We start from the raw sequence: 10,924 nt of genomic DNA on the forward strand, positions 1-10,924 counted from the left end.
AATCCAAGTAATCTTTGTTATTCGTCACGAAATAACCACATATATCACAAAGAAGCAGGGATAGTTGTGCACCTCGTGATCGACTCGATAGTTTGAATCGAAAGTGAATTGTGTGTGAGTTAGCTACGTTGTAAACAAATGTAGTTCCTTGTATTATACAACTTAAGGTCATATTGATATCATAAAACTTAAAGGTTTGCAATTCAATATGATTAAATTTGTAATTAATAACGCTCGACACTTGGTTACAGAACGATATTCTGATAAAAAATGATTATTTGATCAGCGGTTATTTTTGGAACGGAGTAATACACTGACCTTGGTTACACTACAGTCATGATCAAGTACGACAAACACTCATGAAAACTTATTTTGTTTAAATAAAAAAAGTTTACTTAATAAAAAGTGGGATAAAAAGAATAATAGGTCAGTGTTGATTATAGATCAGGTTTATCATGCTCGGCACGAAAACGAAAAAGCACTCGCCAAGGCTCGCGCTTTGTTTTCTAAGCCTCGCATGATAAACCTGATCTATAATCAACACTAACCTATTATTCTCTATTTAATTGTCGCATATCATGCTGGGTTTTAGGGAAACAAAATCGCAGAAAATCTTGACTGTCGACTGAATTGTCGCGCGTCGTATTGAGCATCGAGAGAATGTCGCTTGAATGTCGCGAGAATGTCGTGTGTCGACATTCTCTCGACGCACGATATGACGCGCGACATTCAATATGAAATATCGCGAGAATGTCGCCTGTCGACCTAAAAATCACACGACATTCTCTCGACGCACGACATTCTCTCGGCGCCCAATACGATATATCGAGCCAAAATCGCGCAATTGTCACTTGTCGACCTAAAAACCCCTAGGTCGACACACGACATTCTCTCGACGCTCAATACGACGCGCGACAATCATGCGACAATCAATTTTTGAGTGTCGCATATCGCGATGGGTTTTAGGAAAATCTTGGACTGTCGACTGATTTGTCGCCCGTCGTATTGAGCGTCGAGAGAATGTCGCTTGAATGTCGCGAGAATGTCGTGTGTCGACCTTCGAGCGCGGGACTCGACATTCTCGCGACATTCTCTCGACGCACGACAAATCAGTCGACAGTCAATATGATATATCGCGAAAATGTCGCCTGTCGACCTAAAAATCACTAGGTCGACACACGACATTATCTCGACGCTCGACATTCTCTCGACGCTTAATACGATATATAGAGCCAATATCGCGCAAGTGTCATATGTCGACCGTTGTGGGAGTAATTTTTTCATCTGCAAGCAAGGTGCTATAGTATTTTTTTTCAGCTTAAGTAAAAATAGCGGCATCTAGTAGCAACAATAACAGCAGCAGCAACAGCAGAACAGTAGCAGCAGCAAGCAGCAGTAGCAACAACAGTATCAGCAGTAGCAAAAGCTGCAGATGTAGTAGCAGTAGCAGCAGTAGCAGTAGTAACAGTATTAGTAGTTGTTGTAGTAGTTTGTAGTAGCTGCAGTAGAAGCAGTAGCAGCAGCAGCAGTAGTAGCAGCAAGCAGTAGCAGCAACAGCAGCAGCCAACAGTAGTAGCAGTAGCAGCAGTAGCAGGAGTACCAGCAGTAGTATCAGTAGATGGAGTAGCAGCAGTAGCACTAGTAGCAGAAGATGCTGCAGTAGTAGTAGTAGTAGCAGTAGTAGTAGTAGTAGTAGCAGAAGTAGTAGTATTAGTAGTAGTAGTAGTAGTAGTAGTAGTAGTAGTAGTAGTAGTAGTAGTAGTAGTAGTAGTAGCAGTAGCAGCAACAGCAGTAGCAGCAGTAGTAGTAGCAGTAGCTGCAGCTGCAGCCGTAGTAGTAGTAGCAGCAGTAGCAGCTTTAGCAGCAGTAGCTGCAGTAGCAGTAGTAACAGTATTAGTAGTTGTTGTAGTAGTAGCAGCAGCAGTAGGGATAAGCAGTAGCAGCAGCAGCAGTAGGCAGCAGCAGCAGTAGCAGCAGCAGTAGCAGCAGCAGTAGCAGCAGCAGTAGCAGCAGCAGTAGCAGCATGAGCAGTAGCAGCATTAGCAGCAGTAGCACCAGTAGCAGCAGCAGTAGCAGCTGTAGCAGTAGTAGCAGTAGTAACAGCAGTAGCAGAGGTAGCAGTAGTAGTAGCAGTAGTAGAAGTAGTAGTAGTAGAAGTAGTAGTATTTTAGTATTATTATTATTATAAGTAGAAGTAGTAGTAGTAGTAGTAGTAGTAGTAGTAGTAGTAGTAGTAGTAGTAGTAGTAGTAGTAGTAGTAGTAGTAGTAGAAGTAGTGGTAGAAGCAGCAGTAGCAGTAGTAGCAACAGCAGCAGCAGTAGCAGCAGCAGCAGTAGAAGCTGTAGCAGCAGCAGTAGCAGCTGTAGCAGCAGCAGCAGTAGCAGCTTAGCAGCAGCAGCAGTGGCAGCTGTAGCAGAACTAGCCACAGAAGCAGCAATAAGAGCAGTAGCAGGGGTAGAAGCAATAGCAGTAGTAGCAGTAGTAGCAGCAGTAGCAGCAGTCGCAGCAGTACCAGCAGTACCAGCATTAACAGTAGAAGCAGTTGTAGCAGTAGTAGCAGTAGTAGCAGGAATAACTGCAGTAGCAGTAGTAGCAGCAGTAGCAGTAGTAGTAGGTACAGTAGTAGCAGTAGTAGTAGTAGCAGCAACAGTAGCAGCAGTAGCAAATAACTGCATAAAAATTGCATGCTATGCATTTTCCAGATTTTTCATCAAGAGTCATTAACATGAACTTGAATTGTTATCTCTTTCAGGTAGTATATGCCCATGGCAATGTTGAGTGCGAACTGCACATCATAATTATGATATTGGTTCTTGTTCCATGAACAATGTAATCAAAGCACAATGCTCTATAATCTGTAGATTATGTAACTTTTACAGTTGTTTATTAGTCTGTTAACAACCAATTAGTGTAATAGCCTTACATATAGATGATGCAAGTGTTGTTTATTCATAGATAAATAATTCATGGAACTGGGAAATAATTTGATCTGGAAAAAAATGAAAATTGGGAACCTTGATTCTGAATTTTGTCAGACAGTTTTGTTCCGTGAATATAGGGTATCATGTTTTGCGTTCATTATGTTACGGATTTTGTTGTTCTTCTGGTTTAAAATATATAAATAAATCACATGAAGAAAAAAGAAGCTAGTTGTTAAAATTGTATTTCTTATATAATTATATAACACAGCAAAACATAACTGCAAGAATGTTGAGTGGACACATTATTAAAATAAAAGTATCGTTCAATCCAGTACAATAAAATATGCATCATTTAACAAGGACAAATCATAAATTATTACATGCAACTGTGTCATGAATCAAAAGTAGAGAGCATTTAGACGGCTATAATCTAAATAATGCATGCGCCTAAATTGTTTTACCAGATTGCATGTTCAGTCCACACTAATCAGGGAGACACTTTCCGCTTTTGTCGTATTTTTCTATGAGCGAAAATCCAGTTATGGCAGAACGTATCGCGCCTGTGCGGACTACACAGCCTAATCTGGGACAACACTATGTACATGCATTAAAATCTCTTTTTACAGAGCGAGTCTCAAGTATTTATTAAATGATTAATTAAGTCTTCTTACGTGATTTTTTAAGAAACACTCCAAAATCTCTCAGTAAAACATGATTTATTTGATAGCAGGCGCAGGAAAATTAATTAAACTTGAGTAAAATTATTTAGGAAATGTACATGAAGTTCCAAGCTTAACTAAACAGCACTTTCATTTCAAGCTATATATCGAATAAATGTCTTGTTACTCGATAGTGTGCACGAAAATCGTCGATATTTTCTGGTATTCCCATGTAATTTGGTACTGTTTGATGTTCTTGTTTTGAGAGAGTATACTCAAAATAGTTAGTATACTGTATTATTGAATAACCCATCCAAACTAAAGTGCATTCCATCACTCACCCTACCAAACATGCGTATTACAGCTTCCGTTTCCAGACTAAAGTGAGCGATCGAAGTCGACCCTAGTTTACAGTAAAGATGGTATAGTTTTACGGCAAACGAAGTTAAACTCCTTGTCTCTAATATAGATAATAGCATATAAAAAATATAAAAAATAACAAAAATATGGGCTTCCATCCTAAGCTTAGAACCAGAAGACAACATGTGTTTATTGCATGGGATTTCAGCCGAATAAACATCTTAATGTGACTTGAACACTAACACGTGGGTGCAAAATAGCGTGAACCCAAACAACCATACTCGCAACAATCACGCACCAATGACTAAATTTTGACTACTACTCTAGTAGTGCTATTTTACTGCTGCAGCTACTACTCCTACAACAACTACTTATACTGTCAATGCTGGTGATGCTGGTGCTGCTACTGCAATGCTACTGCTACTATTACTATAACTTCTACTACTTCTACTACTACAAATACTTCTACCACTACTACACGTCTCACTACCACTTCCACTATAACCAGTCTCACTACCACTTCCGCTACTACCATCACTAATACTACTACTAGTACTGCTACTGCTACTACTATTACTTCAACTACTACTACTACTACTACTATTACTACTACTACTACTACTACTACTACTACTACTACTAATACTACTACTACTACTACTACTACTACTACTACTACTACTACTACTGCAACTACTACTACTGCTACTACTACTGCTACTACTACTATTGCTACTACTGCTGCTACTTCTGCTACTACTGCTACTACTGCTACTCCTGCTACTGCTGTTACTCCTGCTACTGCTACTACTACTGCTGCTACTGCTGCTACTGCTGTTACTGCTACTACTGCTGCAACTACTATTACTACTACTACTACTACTGAAAATAATAATAACAAATATAATAATAATAATAATAATAATAATAATAGTATTAATAATAATAATTATTATTATAATAATACTGCTACTGCTGCTGCTGCTATTGCCGCTACTGCTGCTTCTGCTACTGCTGCTGCTGCTGCTGCTGCTACTGCTTCTACTGCTGCTACTGCTACTACTGTTGCTACTGCTGCTACTGCTGCTGCTGCTACTGCTGCTACGTATGCTGCTGCTACTGCTTCTTCTGTAGCTACTACTACTACTACTACAACAACTACTAATACTGATACAACTGCTACTGCTGCTACTGCTGCTACTGCTACTACTGCTGCAGCTGCTGCTACTGCTGCTACTGCTGCTGCTGGTGTTGCTGCTGCTGTTATTGCTGCTACTAGATGCCGCTTTTTTTACTTAAACTGAAAAAGTTACTATAACACCTTGCTTGCATATGAAAAAATTACTCCCACACCGGTCGACATACGACACTTGCGCGATATTGGCTCGATTTATCGTATTGAGCGTCGAGAGAATGTCGGGTGCGTCGAGAGAATGTCGTGTGTCTACCTAGTGATTTTTAGGTCAACAGGCGACATTTTCGCGATATATCATATTGACTGTCGACTGATTTGTCGTGCGTCGAGAGAATGTCGCGAGAAAGTCGAGTGTCGCGCTCGAAGGTCGACACACGACATTATCGCCACATTCAAGCGACATTCTCTCGACGCTCAATACGACGCGCGACAAATCAGTCGACAGTCAAGATTGTCTGCGATTTTTTTTCTAAAACCCAGCGTGATATGCGACAATCAAATATTGATTGTCGCATGATTGTCGCGCGTCGTATTGAGCGTCGAGAGAATATCGTGTGTCGACCTAGGGGTTTTTAGGTCAACAAGCGACAATTGCGCGATATTGGATCGATATATCGTATTGAGCGTCGAGAGAATGTCGTGCGTCTAGATAATGTCGTGTGATTTTTAGGTCGACAGGCGACATTCTCGCGATATATCATATTGAATGTCGCGCGTCGTATCGTGCGTCGAGAGAATGTCGAGTGTCGCGCTCGAATGTCGACACACGACATTCAAGCGACATTCTCTCGACGCACAATACGACGCGCGACAATTCAATCGACAGTCACGATTTTCTGCGATTTTTCTCTCTAAAACCCAGCGCGATATGCGACACTCAAATATTGATTGTCGCATGATTGTCGCGCGTCGTATTGAGCGTCGAGAAAATGTCGCTTGAATGTCGTGTGTCGACCTCGAAGGTCGACACGCGACACTCAACTTGGCCATATCCTAATTCCGTAAGATTGTCTTCTAGCAGCTTCGGATGAACGGTGTAGTTCTCATTACAATCGTGATACATCGGCTATCTCCGGACTCCTCCGTTAGATAGGCAATAAAATTTAAGCAATAAATCGTCTGCTGATCCAGAGTGCGTTCTTCCGACGCTACCCGAAGCAAGTCTCGCGATAGCTCGTAAATGTTCGGATATCATGGCGGGATATTAGCATGGAATATGTCGCACAAAAAATACAAACGAGCATTTTGCATCTCGTTAAATCTATGTTACCATACCACATCTAGCGTTAAAATTTTGGCTGTTTCTAACAGGAACACTGAATTTGTATGGGTTAACTTTTTTCCCGAAATATTTTTCGAAATATTCATTGATTTTGAGTTTTGAAAAAAGAAATTTTAACGTGATTAAAAACACGAACATTGGCAAATTGTTATGGGTCTGTGCAGACTCACTCTGTTGCCATCCCTTCAAATTCCGCCTTTGCTCTAGAAAAAAAGTCGATATAGCGCTTTCATTCAATAAAAGCTGAAATGACATCTCTCGTAATTCACTGAAAAGCTAAACAAATTGCTGCAGATTACAGAGCAGTGAGACGCGATCTGGCTATTAATCTACGTTATTCTAGACATATGTAGCCTGCATTCTTTCTGTAACAAAATACGTGCATTTTCTTCGCAGACAACGTTAATGGATTGAGAACATGTCTCAAATGTGTGTGTAAATACCATAACTATAATTTCATGTTAAATTATTATCATAATTGCCCTGACCTCTCCATCTCAACCACAGTCATTAATGCGTACGTGTAGGTCACTAAAATACAGATACATTATTGAAACCTGTACAGATAACGTCACGTTTGCACTTCATTGAAGGCTACCTGGAAGACTTTTAAACTTTATGAAAAGAATTGGATCACTTCGAAATCCAGAATGTTGCTGCTTTTCATGCTCTCATCTTTTTACATCCAACGTGTAAATGAAGTTTTAAAAAGAAATGTTTCTTGTATGAACGGCTGGAAAGCAGCAATTGACAGTTTTAATTGCATTGTACTGTATACGACAAGCTCCTTAATTTCGCATTAATTACTACAATCCACCAAATACTGATTTGAATATTTCATGTCTGGCTTTGTGCTTCTTTTCTCTAGCCACACGTTGTCTGCATATCTGCATAACTTTTGAAAATAAGACATGATCTAATAAAAATAAAAAATAAAAATAACAGCTTTTACTTTTTTCCAATTAAAGTACCAGCAATTGTATCGGACATTTGAATATATGACTACAGTGATTTGTTAAAGGGGCCTTTTCATAGATTTTGGCATGTATTTTAGTTTGTCATTAAATGCTTTATATTGATAAATGTAAACATGGGATATTAAAAGCTCCAGTAAAAGATAAGAATAGAATTAAAGAAAAAAGCAACCCTCAACGGGGCTCGAACCACTGACCCCTGGAGTAAAAGTCTATCACTTAGACAACTCGGCCATCCGTGCTCATACAATGATTAACTAAACATGTACATACCGCAATATAGTTTAAATGATAATTTGAAGGAAGAACAAGAATGTTGAATAAAAATCTTCCCAAAGATTCGAACCTGGGGCATATGGAGGTATAATTTAACGGTTTACAGCTAGACGAATAAGGCAGAAAAGAACCAATATTTAAACATCGCTTTAGGTGAGGAATGTTTTATACATTGTTTAATATCATTCACACATTCGCGTAAGAATATTAAACATTTGTTTCTTTTGGAAAAAAAGGAATTTATAAAGATTGATTTCTGGAACCATATTGCAACAAATACACAACGTCAATCTAAAAACACAATAATACGCCAGTAGTACTGATTTTATTGATTTAGACACGTCCCTTGGTCTCATATGTGCGGCTGTACGTAGAAGAAGGCGGATTAATTTGCGGTGGTACTTCAGTGGTCGATATAAGTGTCAGTAGCCTTTGACGGATGAGACAACATTGCAAGACGGGCGAACCAATCATGCCTTGGTCATCAGCCATTGTCTCTTTTTAATCAGGTCCCAGCAGTTGTTGTCCAAAGAACGTCCGTGCTTCCATTACAGCCGCTTTAGTAACGACGCAAAGCTATTTCTGCAATGATACTAGTTCCCCTATAGTGCAAGTAAAACAAGTTAAACTTGCAATGCTTTTTAAACACCCGCGCACACTGATGGCACAGGATATTTAACGCTGACAGAAAAAAAAAACATAATTATTTAAGCATATCCAATGACATGGCCACATTATTTCCTGTATTAGATATATAATTCTATGCGATAATATCATTCTTCCAATACATTGACAGGTACTTATCGTCGTATTTGAGTAAATTTGCCGATTCAGTAAAATCTCCTCAGCAAGTCAACCCGTCAAGAAACTTCAAATGATGTAAGTGCATTGTTACTTGGGTTATTTGAACTCCGGAGCGTCACTTAGGACACATTAAATTGTCTTTTACAAGTCGATGCTATCATTATAAAGGTTATAAAACGCATCTAGATCCCGAGAGATACCTTTCCTTGAATATCCAGAGTTGAATTTGGTAGACATTTAAGCTTACCATTTGAATCGCGATTATTTCCACATTGTTCAAATGGTGACATCGAAATTTTTGATTGCGATTACCACGCATTTTTTAATTTTGATAAGTATCTTTATATTTCATATTTATATTTGTGGTACTCATCTGGAGAGACATTAACCGATTTGTACAATATTGTGTCTTCGAATAATGACGACACTATTAGGAAATTAACATGTTACCTATTCCATCTTTTAAAGGCGATTAACACTTAAGAAGTATAATATTACATTTATAGAAATATTGAAATTGTATTATATTGTGTTATTGTGTTTTGTATTACGGGTCGGTGGCCTTGATTTACTAAATAAACTCTTCTGTTCTGTTCGATGGTTTTCTTATTTACTGTCAGCGGGATATATATCGCGTTTTCAGCTTCAGAGAAATTGGCGATATGCATACAAAAACTCGAGAATATTTGTCAAGCCGGAAACTTAGGAATTAACAATGATTGTGATCGTTGCCAATATTTTTAACTCAAAACAAAGTAAATTTTTATGTTAAAAATATGTTTATGGGAAATATTCTTTAACAATAAATATATTGTACGTGGAAATAATCCAATAAGGAATTATATACACGCATGACGTTGGTCAGGGATTCGTTTAAAGCACGTGTTTGCTACATCACATAAGGCAACCTGAGCAGCTGAAGGACTATATAAAACCCGAAACAATTCACGAGTACGGATATATTATATCCTTGCGGGACAGTCAGTGTACATGTATAATGGTAGTCATGCAGAATCAAGCTTAATTTTTTTACAAAATGGAATAATCTTAAATACATATTATTAAAGCATGCAACAATAATTTAACCATAAGTTTTTAATATTGCATTACACTTTGAGAAAAACAACACTAGAACTCAGAAACTTGATTCATGATTAACACTCATTGGTCTGGGTATAACGATGTATAAGCAAGATATTTAGCACAGACCCGCATTTCAATTTTAAACTAACTGTTATTTATATGCTACATCGCTTATCGAATAATCCTTACAAGAGATGATTTAATGGTTTAAGTCGGTAGATAGATATCAGAGCTTCTCATTAAATATTCTTTTTTAAAAACCTCGCGACTGTAGTGTACACATGTTCCTTTTAATATTAATTCAAAACAGCGATTCTCTGATAACCATTCAAAAGTATGCCTTTCTTTTTCCAGCAATCGCAACTGTCCCTAAAACTAATATTTCCTGCGCTTTCGTGAGCTTATAAGCTGTTGGTTTAGTGTTTCTGTCGCTTGCGAAAGAATTTGAGTGTCTCAGGGGATTTCAGCAACAGCTCAAAACACAATACAGAACGCTACACAAATCGAGTCACTGTATAATAAACAATCACAAACGAGCAAAGAAATATAATACGAGCCCTGTTTGTATAGTAGTTTCTCGTTATGGTGCATATTTTCCAAAACGGGAAACATTTACCCCTTTAAATGACATTATAAATATAATCATACATATATGTTCCAGAATGATCCTAGCATACATGTATTGCGTAATTATTTTATCTTCGTTAGATTTTAACTGGAATTTCATTAATACAATAACACGGATGGACCACCTGTGTATGACAAGCGCAGTATTAATAAGATAATTACAAAATATCGTTATCGAGTGAAAAGTTCGCGAGGTCTGTGATAAAGGTCACTAATTTCATATAAGACACTATGCATTAACAGTGCAAATGCTCGTTTGTCTTTACAGTGCAAATGCTGCTCACTAGGCCTTGAAATAACCGATTCAAGGTTATCAGACCTGGAAATAATAGGCATGCAAGACGTCATCTGACTTGACAATATAAAGAAGTGAAACTCCAGCTGCTTGAGCAGTATTGCATTCTCTGTAAATTCAATTTGTTGGTCCTTTATTTAAGGCAAGTGACCAATTGCCAAAACAGTACGAAATAGCACAATACGAAACAACATACACACATAGAAGAATAAAGCTGGGGTCACCGCCTTGGAACGGTCAATGCAAAGCATTGACAAACATCATGAGAAAAACAAGTCGCGTTTCCAATTTTGGAAAGCCACTGAGGTTGTTACTGAAGGTTCAGATGCGGGCATTCGATTCATGCACTCGGTCCATGTATTTAGTTTTAAGAAATCAGAATCGAGTTACAGGTGTCTGAACATCTAACAGGCATTAGAATGTGTGTACAACTACACGTAATAAATTC

The sequence above is a fragment of the Dreissena polymorpha genome, chromosome 2 (assembly GCF_020536995.1).
Source record: "Dreissena polymorpha isolate Duluth1 chromosome 2, UMN_Dpol_1.0, whole genome shotgun sequence".
Taxonomy (NCBI): domain Eukaryota; kingdom Metazoa; phylum Mollusca; class Bivalvia; order Myida; family Dreissenidae; genus Dreissena; species Dreissena polymorpha.